The sequence below is a fragment of the Macrotis lagotis genome, chromosome 3, assembly GCF_037893015.1.
Source record: "Macrotis lagotis isolate mMagLag1 chromosome 3, bilby.v1.9.chrom.fasta, whole genome shotgun sequence".
Lineage (NCBI taxonomy): Eukaryota > Metazoa > Chordata > Mammalia > Peramelemorphia > Peramelidae > Macrotis > Macrotis lagotis.
Window position 1 is genome coordinate 89,038,929 of NC_133660.1, and position 9,909 is coordinate 89,048,837.

A 9,909-nucleotide genomic window follows, 5' to 3' on the forward strand; every position below is an offset into this window, starting at 1 on the left:
TAGTTATGTTATGAAAGAAGAATTAGAACTAAAGGGGAAAAAAAACCATGAGAAAAAAGAAAAAAAGAAAAAATGAAAATAAAATATTTTGTTTTGCATTCAGATCATATATATATACATATATATATATATATATATATATATATATATATATATATATATATTCCCTTTGATTTGGATTGCATTTTGCATTCCCAATATTTCGAGAATTGTCCTTGATCATTGAACTGCAGAGAGGATCTAAGTCCATCATAACTGATCATCACACAGTGTTCTCCTGCTTCTGTTCACTTCACTCAGCATCTGTTCATGGAAGTGACTCCAGACTTTTCTGAATTCTTGATTTCTCTAGAAATCACTCCTGATTTCTTATAGAACAATAGTATTCCATCATATCCATGTTTAATCATTTGTTCATTCATTCTTCAGTTGATGAATATTCTCTCATTTTTCAATCATTTGCCACTATAAATGGATATATTATAAATGTTTTTGTACATGTAAGTATTTTTCCATTTTTCTTAACAGTGTTTTTGAGATACAGACTTAGTAGTGATATTACTGGATTAAAGGGTATGTACACTTTTATTTTCCTTTGGACATTGTTACAAAAATCTCTCTGGAACATTTGAATTGGTAAACAGCTTCACTAACAATGCATTAATCTCATGTTTCCCATGGGCTATTTACCTTTATCAAACATACTTAGCTTTGAGAACTATCCACTGTGTATTTTATACCTAAATCTATTGTCTTCATCCAGTTCCACTATAACTTAATCAGGAACATTTTTTTTATGATTCCAGATTTGTAATATTTGAGATCTGGTACTGCTTAGACCCCTCCTTCTTTTGTTCATTTTAATTAATTCCTTTTGTATTGTTAATGTGTTGTTCTTCAGATTAATTTTGTTAAGAACATTTTCAGATCTATAAAATAATTTTAGATACTTTTTGTTGCCCTAATATGAAATTAATTTAGTTAGAATTGATCTTTTAATTATATTGGCTCAGTCTCTCCATCAACAATTCACATTTATTTTCTATTGGTTCAGATATGAATATTTTTGCAAAAAGTTTTAGGTAATTGTGCTTATATAGTTGCTGAGTTTTTGTTGGCAAGTAGATCCTCAAGTATTTTATATCATTTATAGTTATTTTAAGTGAAGTTTATCTAATATCATTGAGATTTCTTGGTAATATATAGTAATGCTGGTGATTTATGCTAGGTTATTTTATATCCTATAATTTTCCTTAAATTTCACAATTTGCTTGATTCTTGAGGATTCTACAAAGAAAGATAGTTTTGCTTCCTTACTGCCTATCCTCAAATTCTTTTCAGCTTCTCTTATTTCTATAGTTAGTAATTCTAGTACAATATTTAATAATAGTTCTTTTATTCATCCCTAATTTATTTATGATTAAATATGTCACATCCTATATAATACATATTTTTTATTTATTTTTGAATTTTATATTTTTCCCTTAATCTCACTTCCCTTCCCCCATACCCCCCCAGAAGGTAGTCTGTTACTCTTTACATTGTCTCCAGGATATACATTGCTCTAAATTGAATGTGTTGAGAGAGAAATCACATCCTAAGGGAACGTAACATAAAATATAAGACATAGCAAAATTGCATAAGATAAAGTTTTTTTTTTTTAAATTAAAGGTAATAATCTTTGCTCTTTGTTCAAACTTCACAATTCTTTCTCTGGATACGGATGGTATTCTCCATTGTGGATATCCCAAAAATTACCCCTTATTATTGCATTCATGAAATGAGCAAGTCCATTGAGATTGATCAACAACCCCATGTTACTATTTTGGTGTACAATGTTCTTCTGGTTCTGCTCATCTCACTCAACATCAGTTCATGCAAATCCCTCCAAGATTCTCTGAAGTCCCATCCCTCCCGGTTTCTAATACAATAGTGTTCCATAGTGTACATATACCACAATTTGTTCAACCATTCCCCAATTGATGGGCATTCACTCAATTTCCAATTCTTTGCCAATACAAACAGGGCTGCTATGAATATTTTTGTAAAAGTGATGATTTTACCTTTTTTCATGATTTCTTGAAGGTATAGACCCAGTAGTGGTATTGCTGGACAAAGAGTATGTACATGTTTATGCCCTTTAGGCATAGTTCCAGACTGCTCTCCAGAAAGGTTGGATGAGTTCAGAGCTTCACCAACAATGTATTAGTGTTCCAGATTTCCCACATCCCTTCCAACATTGATCATTGTCCTTTCTGGTCATATTGGCCAGTCTGAGAGGTGGGAGGTGGTACCTCAGAGATGCTTTAATTTGCATTTCTCCAGTAAGTAATGATTTAGAACAATTTTTCATATGACTATGGATCGCTTTGATTTCCTCATCTGTAAATTACATCCTCACATCCTTTGACCATTTGTGAAATAGGGAATAGCTTACTTTTTTTATAATTTTTTTTGACATGAATCCTTTGTCAGAAATATTAGTTGTAAAAATTGTTTCCCAATTTACTACATTTCCTTTGATCTTGGCTGCAGTGATCTTCTCTGTATAAAAGTTTTTTTAATGTAACGTAATCAAAATTATCTAGTTTGTTTTTAATGCTGTTCTTCATCTTGTTCTTGGTCATAAACTTCACCCCTTTCCATAGAACTGATATGTAAACTATTCCTTGATCTCCTAGTGTGCTTATAATATTGTTTTTTATGTCTAAACCCTACACCCATTTTGATCTTATCTTGGTATAGGGTATGAAGTGTTGGTCTAATCCAAATTTCTGCAATACTAACTTCTAATTTTCCTAATACTTTGATCAAAAAGAGCGTTTTTATCCCAATAGCTGGACTCTTTGGGTTTATCAAACAGCAGATTTCGATAATCATTTCCTTCTATTGTACATGATGACTGATACTTTACAATTTAATTTTAGATCTGGTATGGCTAAGCCATCTTTTCTGCATTTTTTTCATTAAATCCCTGGAAATTCTTGAGTTTTTATTTTTCCATATGCACTTACTTACAATTTTTTCTAAGTCATTAAAGTAATTTTTTGACATTTGATTGGTAGGGCACTAAATAAGTAGTTTAATGTAGGTAGAATTTTAATATTTAGTACATTAACTCAGCCTATTCATGAGCAGTTGATATTTGCCCAGTTTTAAAATCTGATTTTACGTGTGAGACAAGTTTTGTAGTTGTTTACATATAGTTTCTGAGTCTGCCTTGGGAGGTAGATTCCTAAGGGTTTTTTGTTTATTTGTTTGTTTTGTTTTGGGTTTTTTTAGGGGTTTTTTTTGCAAGGCAATGGGGTAAAGTGGCTTGCCCAAGGACACACAGGTAGGTAATTATTAAGTGTCTGAGGCCAGATTTGTACTCAGGTACTCCTGATTCCAGGGCCAGTGCTCTATCTACTGCACCATCTAGCCACTCAGCTCCTAAGTTTTTTATATTGTCTGAAGTTTCTTTGAATGGGATTTCTCTTTCTGGCTCTTACTGCTGTATCTTGCTAATAATATATAGAAATGCTAATGAGACTTTTGCTAAAGTTGCTAACGGTTTCTAGTAGTTTTTTAGATGATTTTTTAGGATTCTTTAGGTATACCATCAGGTCATCTGCAAAGAGTGAGAGTTTTGTTTCTTCCTTCCTAACTCTAACTTCTTCAATTTCTTTTTCTTCTCCTATTGTTTAAGCTAACATTTCTAACACAATATTGAATAATAGTGGTTATAAGGGGCATCCTTTTTTCACCCCTGATATTATTGGGAATTCTTCTAGCTCATCACCATTTCATATGTTGTTTGTTAATTTTTTCAGAGGGATACTGCTTATCATCTGAAGGAACAATCCATTTATTCCTTTATTCTCTAATGTTTTAGTAGGAATGGGCATTATATTATGTCAAAGGCTTTTTCAGCATCTATTGAGATAATCATATGATTTCTGATATATTTATTATTGATATAGTTAAGGAAACTAACAGTTTTCTGAATATTGAACCAACCCTGCATTCCTAGGATAAATCCTGTATGATCACAGTGAAAACTTGCTGTAATCACTTTGATAAGATTTCTTTATCCCTAATCTTTTTGGGAAAGCTTCCTTCTTCTCTTTATTTCAGATAATGCTTGTTGATCATTTTAGGTATTCCTTAACTTTATTAATGGAAATCTACATTCATTGCTATTTTTTCTAGTGTTCTTAAAAGCAATAAATTTTACATCTTATCTAAAGTTTTATCTGTATCTATTGAGACAATCATATGGCTTTTATTGGTTTTGTTATTGATATGGTAAATTATGATTGTTTTCTTAATTTGAACCATTCCTGCATTCCTGCTACAAAACCCAGTAGTCATAATTGATGTCTTTGTGATATTTTGCTATAATTCTCTTGCTAGAATTTTATTTAGTTTTTTTGCTTCAATATTCAACAAAGAATTGACCTATGAATTTCTCTGTTTTTACTTTTCATGCATTAGATATCAGCATCATATTTCTTTTGTATAAAGAATTTTGTTAGACTTTTCCTTTGCCTATATTTACAGATATTTCATGCAATATTGGAATTATTTGTTCTTTAAATGTTAGGTAATGTTAACATTTTAATCCACCAGGTTCTGTGGATTTTTTCCAGGGGCCACAGTAATTCACTTTCTTTTTTCTAAAACACCATTATTTAAATATTCTGTTTCCTCTTCTGTTAAATGTGACAATTCATATTTTTATATATATTCTTCTATCTTACTTAGATTTTCAGATTTATTGGCATATAGTAGGTTGAAGTCACTCTTTGTAATTGCTTTTCTTTCATCTTCATTAATGGTGAGTTCTACTATTTTTTAAATTTTTGATCCTGGTAATGTGCTTTTCTTTCTCTTTTTAAAATCATTTCCCCCATAAAATGAACTCCTAGTTTTATTAGTTCAATTATTTTCCTGGTTTCAAATTTATTAAACTCTTCTTTGATTTCCAGAATTTTCCATTTCTTATTTGATTAAGGCTTGTCAATTTTTTCTTGTATTTTTTTAGTTGCATGCCCCATTTCATTAACCTGCTCTTTCTCAATTTTACTGATGCAAGACTATAGAAATATAAATTTTCTAAGTACTATTTTTGATGCCTCCCATAAATTTTTGTATGTTGTCTCATTACTGTTATTCTCTTTAATGATTTTTACTTTTTCTGTGACTTTTTCCTTTGACCCACTTTACCATATAAATTTTAATTAGTTTCTAATCAAATTTTATTGTTTCCACAGATCTTTACTGAATATAGTTTTTTCTTTTTTTAACTTATTTTTATTAAAGATATTATTTGAGTTTTACAATTTCCCCCCATAATCTTGCTTCCCACCCCCCACGGAAAGCACTCTTGTCAGTCTTTACTTTGTTTCCATGTTGTACCTTGATCCAAATTGGGTGTGATGAGAGAGAAATCATATCCTTAAAAAAAAAAAGAGAAGTCTAAGAGGTGACAAGATCAGACAATAAGATATATGGTTTTTTTTCCCTAAATTAAAGGGAATAGTCCTTTCACTTTGTTCAAACTCCACAGCTCCTTATCTGGATACAGATGGCACTCTCCTTTGCAGACAGCTCAATATTGTTCCCCATTGTTGCACTGATGGAATGAGCACGTCCTTCAAGGTTGAACATCACTCCCATATTGCTGTTAGGGTGTACAGTGTTTTTCTGGTTCTGCTCATCTCACTCAGCATCAGTTCATACAAATCCTTCCAGGCTTCCCTGGAATCCCATCCCTCCTGGTTTCTAATAGAACAATAGTGTTCCATGACATACATATACCACAGTTTGCTAAGCCATTCCCCAATTGAAGGACATTTACTTGATTTCCAATTCTTTGCCACCACAAACAGGGCTGCTATAAATATTTTGTACAAGTAATGTTTTTACCCTTTTTCATCATCTCTTCAGGGTATAGACCCAGTAGTGGTATTGCTGGGTCAAAGGGTATGCACGTTTTTGTTGCCTTTTGGGCATAGTTCCAAATAGCTCTCCAGAAAGGTTGGATGAGTTCATAGCTCCACCAACAGTGTAGTAGTGTCCCAGATTTCCCACAACCCTTCCAACAATGATCATTATATTTCCTGGTCATATTGGCCAATCTGAGAGGTGTGAGGTGGTACCTCAGAGAAGCTTTAATTTGCATTTATCTAATAATTAATAATTTAGAGCATTTTTTCATATGGCTATGGATTGCTTTGATCTCCTCATCTGAAAATTGCCTTTGCATATACTTTGACCATTTGTCAATTGGGGAATGGCATTTTGTTTTAAAAATATGACTCAGTTCTCTGTATATTTTAGAAATGAGTCCTTTGTCGGAATCATTAGTTGTAAAGATTGTTTCCCAATTTGCTGCATTTCTTTTGATCTTGGTTACACTGGTTTTATCTGTGCAAAAGCTTTTTAATTTAATGTAATCAAAATCATCTAATTGGTTTTGGGTGATGTTCTTCAACCCTTCCTTATTCATAAACTGCTCCCCTTTCCATAGATCTGACAGGTAGGCTAGTCCTTGACCTTCTAATTTGCTTATAGTATTGTTTTTTATGTCTATGTCCTGTAACCATTTGGATCTTATCTTTGTAAAGGGTGTGAGGTGTTGGTCTAATATAATTTTGTTCCATACTAACTTCCAATTATCCCAACAATTTTTATCAGAGGGAGTTTTTATCCCAATGGCCAGACTCTCTGGGTTTATCAAACAGCAGATTACTATAATGATCTCCTGGTTTTACACCTAGTCTATTCCAGTGGTCCACCACTCTATTTCTTAGCCAATACCAAAGTTTTTTTTCAATGATTATATATTTAATATGTATTGCTTTTAAATGCAAGCTTTAAAATACATCAGAGATCTTATAACTTATTAGCAAAGATTTTATAGTGCTTACAAAATTGTATGTAAAATATATATTTATTTATTCTAAATTAACAACAGCTTCTTGAAGATAGAATAGCAATTTATAGTAGCCTAGACATGCTACTTTAGCAAAGGCTGATCCCACATGTTCAGTATGAGTTCTATTTTTAGGATATCATAACTACCAGCCTTAAAATGTGAAAGCAGATTAAAATTAGGCATAAAAGGTCTCAGTCTGGTAATAAGTTCTTTAAAATAGAGTTTATTTTTAAAAATCTACTTAATATCAAGGAAGAATTTGGGTATCTATATACATACACATATGTATACACACACATATATACGTACATACGTACACTATTTTGAAATAAATTTCCTCATGTAGCAAAAAATTATCAAATTTAAATATGAAATTTGGAAATAAATTAACTGACAATATGCTTAAAATTATTCTTGTGACTATAATCTTAAAAAAAGCATTTAAAATTCATAGAACTTTTAAACAAGACCTTTAATATGCATAAAACTCTCAATACATATTAAACAATATAATGGTATTCTTCACTATTGGGTATATTAACACATAAAAAAATTGCATGCCCCAATTACATATAATGAGGCTATAAATCCAAGGGTTCCAATGACAAGTCAACTAAGCCAAAGTTGTTTGTTATCTAAAATTTCCAGAACCCCAAAATATCATTAGAATATTCATTTCTAGAGATTTGGGGTGGTTTCTATATGTGCAAAAGAATGAAGAGGTGCTAAATTCCTTGTGACTATTAAAAATTCACTATAAACATTGCGCAGTTGTAGAAAGACATTTCTCCCCAAAATTCACATTCATTCTAATTTTGCTCATTCATGACCCTTATTTTTACCTACTCTTAAACTCTCCTAAACCGCTACTGAAAAGCAGTAATACTGATTATCTCTCATGAACTTCACATACAATACTAGTAACATTTGTCTGAATTGGTGTTTGTTCTTTGGATCCTCTCCAGTATTGCAGGTAGATACATGTATTTTAAAACATTTCACAAAAAGTTCATTTTTATCACAAAATACAAAAAATTCAAATACTCTAAGCTTTTGTTTACAAATTAAACTAGAACCCAACCACAAAGTAGGGTATCCATAACTCACACTGCTGTTCATAGAAAAATCAAAGGAAAGAAAATAAAAAATAAAAGAGAAAATATCAGTTGTTCAATTGAATTCCTGGCTTTCTTCTTTATATTATGTAATTCTGATAATTTTTTAAAAAATGAACATACTCATTTTCTGCATGACATATTATAATAGAATGTTTTGGCACATAAACATTGTGATACAATATATGTTAAAAAATTTTAAATCCATCTATTAAGCAAAATTCTTGCTTGTGGTGCATCATCATTTTTTACATTTACTTAAATCAAATACACAAAGGTTTGTAACTGATTTACACAAGTAGCAATCACAGATTGCAGAAATGTATATCACTGAAGGGATAAACTGCATCTTAGCAATTTTACAGTCCAAAGTTTTCTTGGTATCGCTATCATTTTACATGCTTCTTTAAATCTTGTGGGGGGGAGGGGTTCTGTACAAAAACATACTTTTCCTTTCTTCATTCTTGATGCTATTTTTCTGCAATGACTTTACATTCATACATAGCCATCTACTTATTATTATTCTAATATTTCCCATTGTAATGCCACCAGCAAAAAATATACATGGTAACCAAGAACTAACAGAAAGAAAATATGGAGATGTATATTGATAAACCCCATTATAGACTAGTAGTTGAGTGACCAAGGTTGCCAAGAAAGCAATTCCTACTCCACGGCCAAAACCACTTTGTGATCTATCTAAACTCCACCACAGACCAATGGATAGTGCAGCTAGTGTGAGAGACAACAGTATATTGTTGTCAAAATCTACTTTAGCACTGGCATGATTTATACCAACAAAGACTGCTACACATCACATTACACTGGACCACTCTCTTTTAAATTTATGTGGCTCTCCCAGATGCCTGTCAATGCAGGGGTATAATAACCCAATCACAGCTGAAGCTGTGCCACAGCATGGTGGTACCCACCATGCTGAAGAAAAGATGCTTGCAATCACATCAGGTGGAAAGAGTGTGACATTTCTCTGAATCTGAAGTCGATTTAATACTAATGCAAGGAACACTCCAATCAAAAACAAAACTATTCCACAAATCACCGAGTTCATACTCCAACTAGTTACAGAAGCAATGTAAGGCACACAATTTGGAGGCACAGATGATGTTGTCTCTGTGACATTTCTCTGAATCTGAATTAGATTTAATACTAATGCAAGGAATACTCCAATCAGAAACAAAACTATTCCACGAATCACCAAGTTCATACTCCGACTAGTTACAGAAGCAATGTAAGGCCCACACTTTGGAGTCACAGATGATGTTGTCTCTCGCTCCGCCATGGTTTCATAAGTTCAATAACTTCAAACAATCAAAGTAGTCAAAAGACTCTCCATCAGTACTTAATCTCATTTTAAATTAGAATCTACCAAAAAGTCCTCAGCTTCCGCCATCTTCCCAAACAGTTTTGATGACTGATGCTTTATAATATAATTTTAGATCAGCTAGGGCTAAGCCACCTTCTTTTGCACTTTTTTTCTTTAAGCTCCTGGCAATTCTTGACTTTTTATTTATCCACATGAATTTACTTACAATTTTTTTCAACTCGTTAAAGTAACTTTTTGGAATTTTGATTGGTAACTAAACAGGCAGTTTGGTTTTGGTAGAATTGTTATTTTTATTATATTAGCTCTACCTATCCATGAGCAGTTGATATTTGCCCATTTATTTAAATCTGATTTAATTTGTGTGAGAAGTGTTTTATAATTGTTTTCAAAAAAAGATTCTGAGCCTGTCTTGGCAAATAGACTCCCAAATATTTTATATTGTCTGAGGTTATTTGAATGTCATTTCTCTTTCTAGCTCTTCCTGCTGTTTCTTGCTAGACATATATAGAAAAGTTGAGGATTTATGA

General features: G+C 31.9%; 1 pseudogene; it reads right to left on the reverse strand.

The window, feature by feature from the left end:
- Positions 1 to 8,495: 8,495 nt before the first annotated feature.
- Positions 8,496 to 9,337, reverse strand: LOC141516158 (insulin-induced gene 2 protein-like; annotated as a pseudogene).
- Positions 9,338 to 9,909: the final 572 nt, after the last annotated feature.